We start from the raw sequence: 8,255 nt of genomic DNA, 5'->3' as shown, positions 1-8,255 counted from the left end.
CAATGCTTGGTGCATAGTAAGGGCTTAATAAATGCCCTAACTGTAAAATGACTTTGCTCTTTGGGTTACAAGTGACCTTCCGCTGACAGTAATAAATACCACTGATTGATCTATAGATCGAAGGACCCATCGTGTTTGTAACATCGTGTTCATCTGGCCAGCTTTGCCAGCAACCCAGCTTCTTTCCTGACCCAGCCTGTGGGTTAGTGTCTGGAGGCTGAACTTCCCCTATTAGGAGCACCTGAGAGACCTGATAAGAGTGAAATTCCTGTCTTTGTTTTGAGAGGGATCTGTCACAGGATTTCTAATGGGCTTTGATTTTTATCTGAATCACCTCTGCCTGCCTCTTCAAGCCGGTCTCTCCAGCTACAGATATGTAGGAAAGATTAGGAGATAGTGGAGGTGAAGAGACAAATAGAGAGGCCCCCTCCCTTCCTCCCTCCACCCCCATCCCCATCCCACCAAACTTTTTGGCTAAAGTTTCTCTTTGGCCTGAAACAATACCCTGTCCAGGGGGCAGGTGGCAAACTGGAGTGGACGGAAGGGTTCCCGACCCGACCCCCGACCCCAACCACCCAGCGAGGATTGAGGGGGAGAGAGAGTTTCCTGGAGACTGGGAAAAATCGTTTGAGGTTTTCTCAGAGAGCCCACTGTGGCTGGAAAGAGCTGATGGGATCATTAAGCGGGCAGGTAGGCAGTGCTTCCAGAGTGCAGGGCTGGAATGCGAGAGAGGGTGATGACAGCAGCAGCAGCCCTTTACGCAACACCTCCCTCTATATATACCCAACATACCTGGTTGAGTCCTTCGATTCATTGTCTGGGAAGAGAGGAGGGAAGACCTGGTGAGCACCAGCGACTTGGGAGAGGAGAGCAAAGGTTGGTTTTATGACGATTCTAAATGAGTTTACATTCCTAGCTCTCCCCAGTCACCTCTGGCTGCTGGAGTACCCGGGCTGGTTCCGAGGGCTCGGGAACCAAGTTTTCCAGCCTGCCCGCTTTCAGACGGTTTGTCTTTGAGGGTTTCCAGTACTCTATTTTCAATCTGGGGTACAGACTCCAGGGGTGGTTTCAAGCACATTAGAGAGGGTTCATTTGGAAATGTGTTATTTGCCTCAAGAGAAATGTTGTTGGATGATTCCATTAGCGTGGAAAGCAATGTTTGTTGTGAAGAGCTTATTTGTATTGATGTCTGTCTTTCCCCTCACCCCCAGACTGTGAGCTTGTTGTGGGCAGGGATGTCACTATTTCTGTATTGTATTTTCCCCTGTGCTCTGTACAGTGCTCTGCACAGAGTAAGCCCTCGATAAATACGATTGAATGAATGAATAAAAGAGGATGGTGTAGGGCACTGACAGGGGCAGGGGGTCCAGGTTCATCCTTTTCTAGGGAGATTTTATGAAGCAACCTGTACTCTACGGCATTAAGGCAGATGCAGGCTTGGATGGAGCATCTTTGAGTTTTGGGGGGAGTGGAGTTTGGTTACGCTGATTCACCCATCTGCGACCATGGCAGAAAATAAGAGTGAGAGTATTTGCTAAGCGCCTCCCGTCAGTCCAGTCTCCTAGTGAAAGCCAAAGTCCCTATCAGCCGAGGAACCTCAAGGGTTCTCAGAGGAGCGCATTTGCTCACCATCATCGCTTCTCGGCTATCCTGTTTAGGTTGGAAGCCGTCTGGGTTGCTACGTAAAGGTCAGACGGAGACCTGTTGAATTCCTTCTCTCGTCGGTTCCGGGCTGGATGTGTTTTCTAGTTTGCTTGAAGTCCGGGAGTCTTGGGAAATGTTCTCCCATGGCAGAGAAGTCTATTGGATTGTTCTTTGACCCTCTTTGCGTGGTGTCTCCTGGGAGAGTTAAGGGGTCCTCGGCCCAAAGGTGTTGTTTGAAGCCCACAGCTACGCTGCAGGTGGCGAAACAATGATTGGCCAGTCGCCCGTCTCCGAAACCATGGAGTCACGATTGGCTGGCTCTGCACTGTGCTATTGGCAGGAGGGTATTGCTTTGATACACACTGGGATTGCCAGCCAAAGGTCCCTCCCCTGGTCTTAGTGCTGCTCCACAGCCTCTGTTAGTGGCAGGATGCCAGTCCAGATTTGAGTTTACCGTTTTATTATTCGTTATGGGCGAGGGAAAATATCTGCTCATTCTGTTGTATTGTTGTACTGTGCTTAGTACAGTGCTCTGCATACGGTAAGCACTCAATAAATACCATTGATCTACTATTGTTATTATTGTTAATGATTGTTAATGATAACAATAAGCACCTACTATGTACTAAGTACCATATAGGAAATCGGACACAGTTCCTACCCTACATGGGGTCCACGATCCATCTTATCCCCATTTTACAGATGACTGTAAGCTCAGTGTGGAAAGGGAATGTGTCTACCAACTTGGTTGTATGGTACTCTCCCAAGCACTTAACTACACAGCTCTGCGCTCAGAAAGCTTCCAATGAATAACACTGATTTTTTGAATGGTATTTATTAAGTTCTTGCTATGTGCCAGGTAATGCTCTAAGCACTGGGGTAGATACAAGCCAATCAGATTGGACGAAGTCCCTGTTCCACATAGGGGGTCACAATTTTAATCCCCATTTTACAGATGAGGGAACTGAGGACCGGAGAAGTTGTGACTTGCCCAAAGTCACGCAGCAGTAAATGGTGGAGCGGGGATTAGAATCCTGGTCCTCTGATTCCTAAGCCCGTGCTCTTTCCACTAGCTCTTTCCACGCTGCTTTCCCATTGATTGATCAAGACCCAGAGGGTAGTTACTTTCCCAAGGTCCCACGGCAGGCCAGTGACAGAGTTGGGACTCAAACCCGGGTCTCCTGACTCTGAATCCCATACTCTTTCCTTTCATCCCAAGAGGGAGATGATCTTCTCTTTATAAACCTCCTCTCACTTTACCGAATGGAGATCATTTTGCTACTAAAAGCACTCACAGAGGGCTTGTGGGGTAAAGTCTGAAGAGCAAAGTGGTAGGTGAAAGAGACCGCAGACAAACAGATCGCCCTAAGTCGCACCTGCTCAAAATTGCTCTGGGATTTTCAAGAAACCCAGAGGGGCTGAAAAATCCACCACCTGGTAGCGAAGCAAAGAGTGCTGGCGCTTCTCCTTCCCCAAGAAAGTTCTTTCTCCTTCTCCTCCTCTTCCCACTTGCTTATCACCTGTTTCCTCTTCCTCTGGAGTCTCCATGTGATATTTCTTTAAAGTTCTGGCTGGGAGACCAGGTTGATCCCTGGGAGGAGCATTCAAGGATGGGAAGGCCCAGAAGAGGGGATGGAAAACTCAAGGCCACTGCTCAGCCCGGCCAGAGGAAACAATTGATTTCTTCCTTTGCCAAAGTGATGCAAGTCTTAGCAGAAGTACCCAGAAAATGGGTACTTTTACTGGGTCAGTTGAAATCCACAGGTCACTAACTCTAAATTCCAGTTTAGCGGGGAGTTTCGGTCCTCCCCCTCAGCTCTCTTTACCAAACTTTTCACTAGCACTGAAACTCCCCCAGTCCCTGCCCACTCCCTGGAGGAGAACCCAGCCAATGGGGAAACCCTCTGAGGGAGGAAGCCAGGAAGGAAAGGAGGCTCCCAAGTTCAGAGAAACCTGAATCTGTGAATTGTCTTGCTTGTGAAGGTCTCTACCCGGTATTTCTGCTCACCACCCATTACTGCGTCCTTGGGATTTCTGAGATAGCAGTGGTGTTGGTTGACGTCATAGCAACTACTCTCACTGCCCCACCTGAGGGCTGCCCTCATCTCCGGCCCCCAGTGTCCGGTCCCACAGGAAGTCGGGGTGTCCGGGTATGTCTCACTGGCCATCAGAGAGCCATCCCCAAGGGGGAGAGCATTAAGGAGCAGACATTCTGTCTGAATTCTCAGCCCTGAGCCCCCTAGGCCCTAGTTTTCGTGCTGCACGGAGGGGCGGATGGTTGATCACCAGCCCCTGATTGACGGCCCTTGTGGCCGATGTGCAGTGTGCCATGGTGTTTGGCATAGAGTACCACCGAAGGGACCGGCGGGCTGAACTAGAATCCACATGGTGAATTCCCCACTCTGGAGGTTCCTGCCTGGTTTTTCCAACCTGGGCCAATCAGCTGATGGGGCAAGACAGTCCCAGCCAGCCATGAGAATGCCTGAGGCAGTGCAGCAGCAGAAATTGGAATGCTTCCCTGTCCGCCTCCTGGCGTGGATTGGCGAGCGGCCAGCTTGATCTTTTCCTTCTCGCCACCCCAATCTATGCCTGCCCAGAGAGGCTTTTCATGTTCTCTGGGAAGGCCTCTTGGCTAGCGGGAGTGCGGGGGCAGGAGGGGAATCACCAGAGAATTCCTTGTGGAGGTTTCCGAGGAGTGCTCTCTGAGCCCAGTGGGTATGGGGAAAGGGAAACTCCATAGAGTAACCGAGATTTGTCAATTGGCAGGCAACCTTTTCACGTATCTTTTAGACCCCTCACATCTGCTTTCGAGTATATACCAAGTACAACATCCATACTTCCTCTGACACCTATAACCTTCCTCTATACATCCCTAGCTCTCCCTCAAGTGATCCATTAAAGGAGCGCTCATCCACGAATTTACCCAAACTCCTCAACCCTGCTGAAATCCCACATAGCATTCTTCTGTGATGGTGGGCGAAGAAGCGTTTCCTGTGGTTGGCTTCGAACCGACCAATGGGGCCATCCCCTTCCCATCCTGGCCCGGGTGGTGTGGGATGTGGCAAACCACAATTCTGTGTTTGTCCTGTCCACGCCCTTCGTGATTTTGTAAACTTCATTTCGGCCTGCAATCTCTCTCCTCACGTGGAAACCGCTCCACTAATTAGGTGGCACTTCTGGCAGCCCTGCCCACCTCTGTCTGGCACAGCCTGGCTATGCCAGCTGGTCCCCACTCCCCTGGGGCAGTTGGCTACTGCTGGAGACCTCCTGGCTCTACATGGGGCTGCGATGAGATACTCTTTCAAGATCCCTGTGGGAGAGAGAGTGAGCCCGACCTGCACTGGAGGAATCCAGATTAATATTTTCCTCCTTAAATAAGGATGAGATTTTGGGAACCCACAATGGACTAGGTCCTGGGTCCTGAGCCAGCCGCAAAGATACCACTCTGGGGGGTGGTAGGGAGCGGAAGGGGCTCCAGGAACAGGCCTTATAACCCAGTAAAGGGGGCTTTGGAGCCCTCCAGGCTACAGAGCCCCAGAGGAGGCTCTCTCAGGTCAGTCCTGAAACTTGGATGAACTACATGGCTGTATTCACCAAGCCCTTCCTATCTCCCTACTGCCCATGTTCTTGCTCCTGCTGTTCCCTCCACTCTCCCCGCTTCCCCCCCCGGCACCCCACCCCTGCCACCCCACACCCTTCTGCGGAGGCCGGGCCCAGTGTGAGTGACGCCTCTGCCCAGAGGCTCTGGTTGTCCCGCTGAGGGCCCAGCGCCCACCATCTGAAAGGGCCATTGTGCCCCACGCGAGCTGCCGACGTCATTCATTAGGTTTCCCAGCTGGTTTTCCAGGTGAGGTTTATGAGCGCCCATGATCATTGGTTCTGCCCTGGAATTAGGAAGGACCAAACCCTGGAGCTCCACCCAGGGCAGGTGGAAGGGAATGGGGAGAGGGAGCAGTGGGGAGCTCTGCCCCAGGCCCCCCTGCTCGTGAGAGTCCTGCTATTTCGGGGCTCTCGGCTGGGCTGCCCCGTTGGGAAACTCGGCAGAGTGAGGACTGCTGGACTGCTACAACTATTTCCAAGTCAGTGGCTACCGAGGTCCCTTTTCTGAGACCATCCTCCCACCCTTCCATTTCTTCTCCTCCTCCCTCCCTTACCCCACCTTGGCGGCTTCCTTCAGCCTGCAAAAGCCTCCGGCCACCAGCACCCTGGGCCCCTGTCACCACAGCCCCCTGAGCTATGCCGGTAGGTACTTCTGGGTTTGGCGCTGTAGAGGAGGGTGGAGGGCAGCACGGTGATCCTAGGCTCTGTGCCACACTGGGACCAGCTCTCGTGCCCCCAGTCAATCAATCCAGTAGTAGTCAATGAGCGCCTACTGTGCACAGAGCACGATGGAAAGCACTTGGGGAAGTGCATCAGAATCAATAGGCATGGCCTCTACTCTTATGGAGCTTTTCAGTCTAAGAGTGGAGACCAGGCAAGCATAAATGATTTATAAATAGTGAGAGCAGAAGGAAGAATCAGTCAATGGTACTTATTGACTGCTTATTGTGTGCAGAGCACTGTATGAAGTTTTGGGGAAAGTACAATACAACAGAGTTGGTCGATGTGATCCCTGCCCACAGTGAGTTTAAAGCCTACAGGGATCTTACAGTCCTTGAATGATGGTGGCCTTTGGGCCACCTCCCATCCCTCACTGCTGGGCTCCAAAGTCCTTGGGCTTCTTGCCCCACCCCAGAGAGGGTGCTACTGAGATGGTGGAGCCCTGCTCCTTGCGGGGAGTAGGGAGGGGTTCAGATCCAGCTGCGGCCACTGCAGCTAAGACAAATAGAAACACTTTTATGAAAGGCTCTCACAACCGGCCCCAGGCTGCCCACACCCCTAAATAATGTCTACCCAAAAGCCAGGTATTTCCACTCACATCACCCTGTGTTTTGCGAGAAGCAGCATGCCTTAGTGGATAGAGCACAGGCCTGGGAGTCAGAAGGTCACGGGTTCTGTTTTGTGACCTTGAGCACGCCACTTCTCTAGGCCTCGGTTACCTCATCTGTAAAATGGGGATTGAGACTGTGAGGCCCACGTGGGACAAGACACTGTGTCGAACCCCATTTGCTCGGGCCATCCCAGTACTTAGTGCAGTCCCTGGCACATAGTAAGTGCTTAACAAATACCATAATTGTTATTATTTCTCTCTCATCCGGGTTGAAGCATTGAGTGGGCGACCCAGGAGAGCAGTATAGAGATGCCCGACCTGTGAAGCGCTGATCCAGGATTGTCCTGGTTTCAGTTTTAAAAGGGCCTCAGAGGAAGGGGTCGGAGAAGAAACCCCAAAAACTTGTATGCCAAGAGGCTGAATGGCCTAATACAAAGGACATGGGCCTGGGACTCAAGCACCTGAGTTCTAATCCTGGCTCTGCCACTTACCTGCACTGTGACCTGGGACAAATCACTAACTCCCCTTTGCCTCAGTTTCCTCATTTGAAAAATGGGGAGTAGATACCCGTTATCCCACTCCCTTCGATCTGTTTATTTTGTATCTTATTGCTTAGTACAGGGCTTGGTACCTAGTAAGAGCTGAACAAATAATAATTGTCATATTTAAGTGGTTACTATGTGTCAGGCACTGCACTAAGTGCTGGAGTGGATACAAGCAAATCGGGTTAGACACAGTCCCTGTCCACGTGGGGCTCATAGCCTCAATCCCCATTTTACAGATGAGGTAACTGAAGCACAGAGAAGTAAAGTGACTTGCCCAAGGTCACACAGCAGACAAGTGGCAGAGCTGACATTAGAACCAGTGACCTTCTGACTCCCAGGCCTGTGCTCTAGCCACTACTCCATGCTGTTCCATTTATTCTTATTCCAGTACCAAGGGAGAAACAGGCAGGTCAGCTGCTTGTCTGACTGGCCCTGGGACCACCTCCCGGAATGGGAAATATTTTCCTCAAACCAGAGGGCAAGAGGGAGAGATGGGGATCACCTAGGCTGGAATAGGTGGAAACCTGGGGAGACAGAGGGGTTGTTTAGCCTGGTATTTTTGCAAGTGGGAAGCTGGGCTGCTTGGGGATTTTCCTCCTAGAACCATCACCCTGGACCCATTTATAAAAACATCCCAGAAAACCCACCCCCTGCCCGAAGAAGGGGAGCACCCAGCCTCTCTCGGGGCCTGGTTGGGGGTCATTTCTCACCCCCTTCTTTCTCCATGACATCTTAAGAGTAAGGAAAGTGAGCCAGTCCCTCCAAGTCAAAAAGTCCTGGCCTCATCAGAGATATATATATTTTACTTCACCATTTCGTTCCAAAATCCAAGGAGCCACTGATCCTGTGGCAGAGGATTTTTTCCTTATCCCTTTCCTTGAACTTTCACTCAATGCGTCAAGGCACCTCAGTTAATAAGAGACGGCAACATTGTTTAGTGGAACAGGACACTCTGACCTGAGAGGGCGGCAAGGGGCCAACGTTTAGTTTTGAGCACCGGGCCGAAAAGGGGTAGGGATTTCAGGGGAGATGACCGGGTAGGGACAGGATTTGAAAAGAGCCAAATAGGCTAGAAATTTGGGACCTTTTTCAGTCCTGATAGGAAACTCTCAGGTCTCATCAGAGTCTCTGGAGCT

The 8,255-nt window shown here is 51.3% G+C and overlaps 1 protein-coding gene across 1 annotated transcript in view; it reads left to right on the top strand.

Annotated features, from left to right (window-relative positions):
- Positions 1-836: 836 nt before the first annotated feature.
- The window catches only part of SLC34A2 (solute carrier family 34 member 2), a 30,579-nt gene continuing 23,160 nt past the window's right edge, over positions 837-8,255 (top strand). The window contains exon 1 of the mRNA XM_029046766.1: positions 837-876. The gene's annotated coding sequence lies outside the window, so the exon portion shown is untranslated. The remainder of the gene's footprint in view (positions 877-8,255) is intronic.

Source organism: Ornithorhynchus anatinus, chromosome 18 (assembly GCF_004115215.2).
Source record: "Ornithorhynchus anatinus isolate Pmale09 chromosome 18, mOrnAna1.pri.v4, whole genome shotgun sequence".
NCBI lineage: Eukaryota > Metazoa > Chordata > Mammalia > Monotremata > Ornithorhynchidae > Ornithorhynchus > Ornithorhynchus anatinus.
The sequence above is the reverse complement of the archived record's forward strand: the minus strand, read 5'-3'. Positions and strand labels throughout refer to the sequence as shown.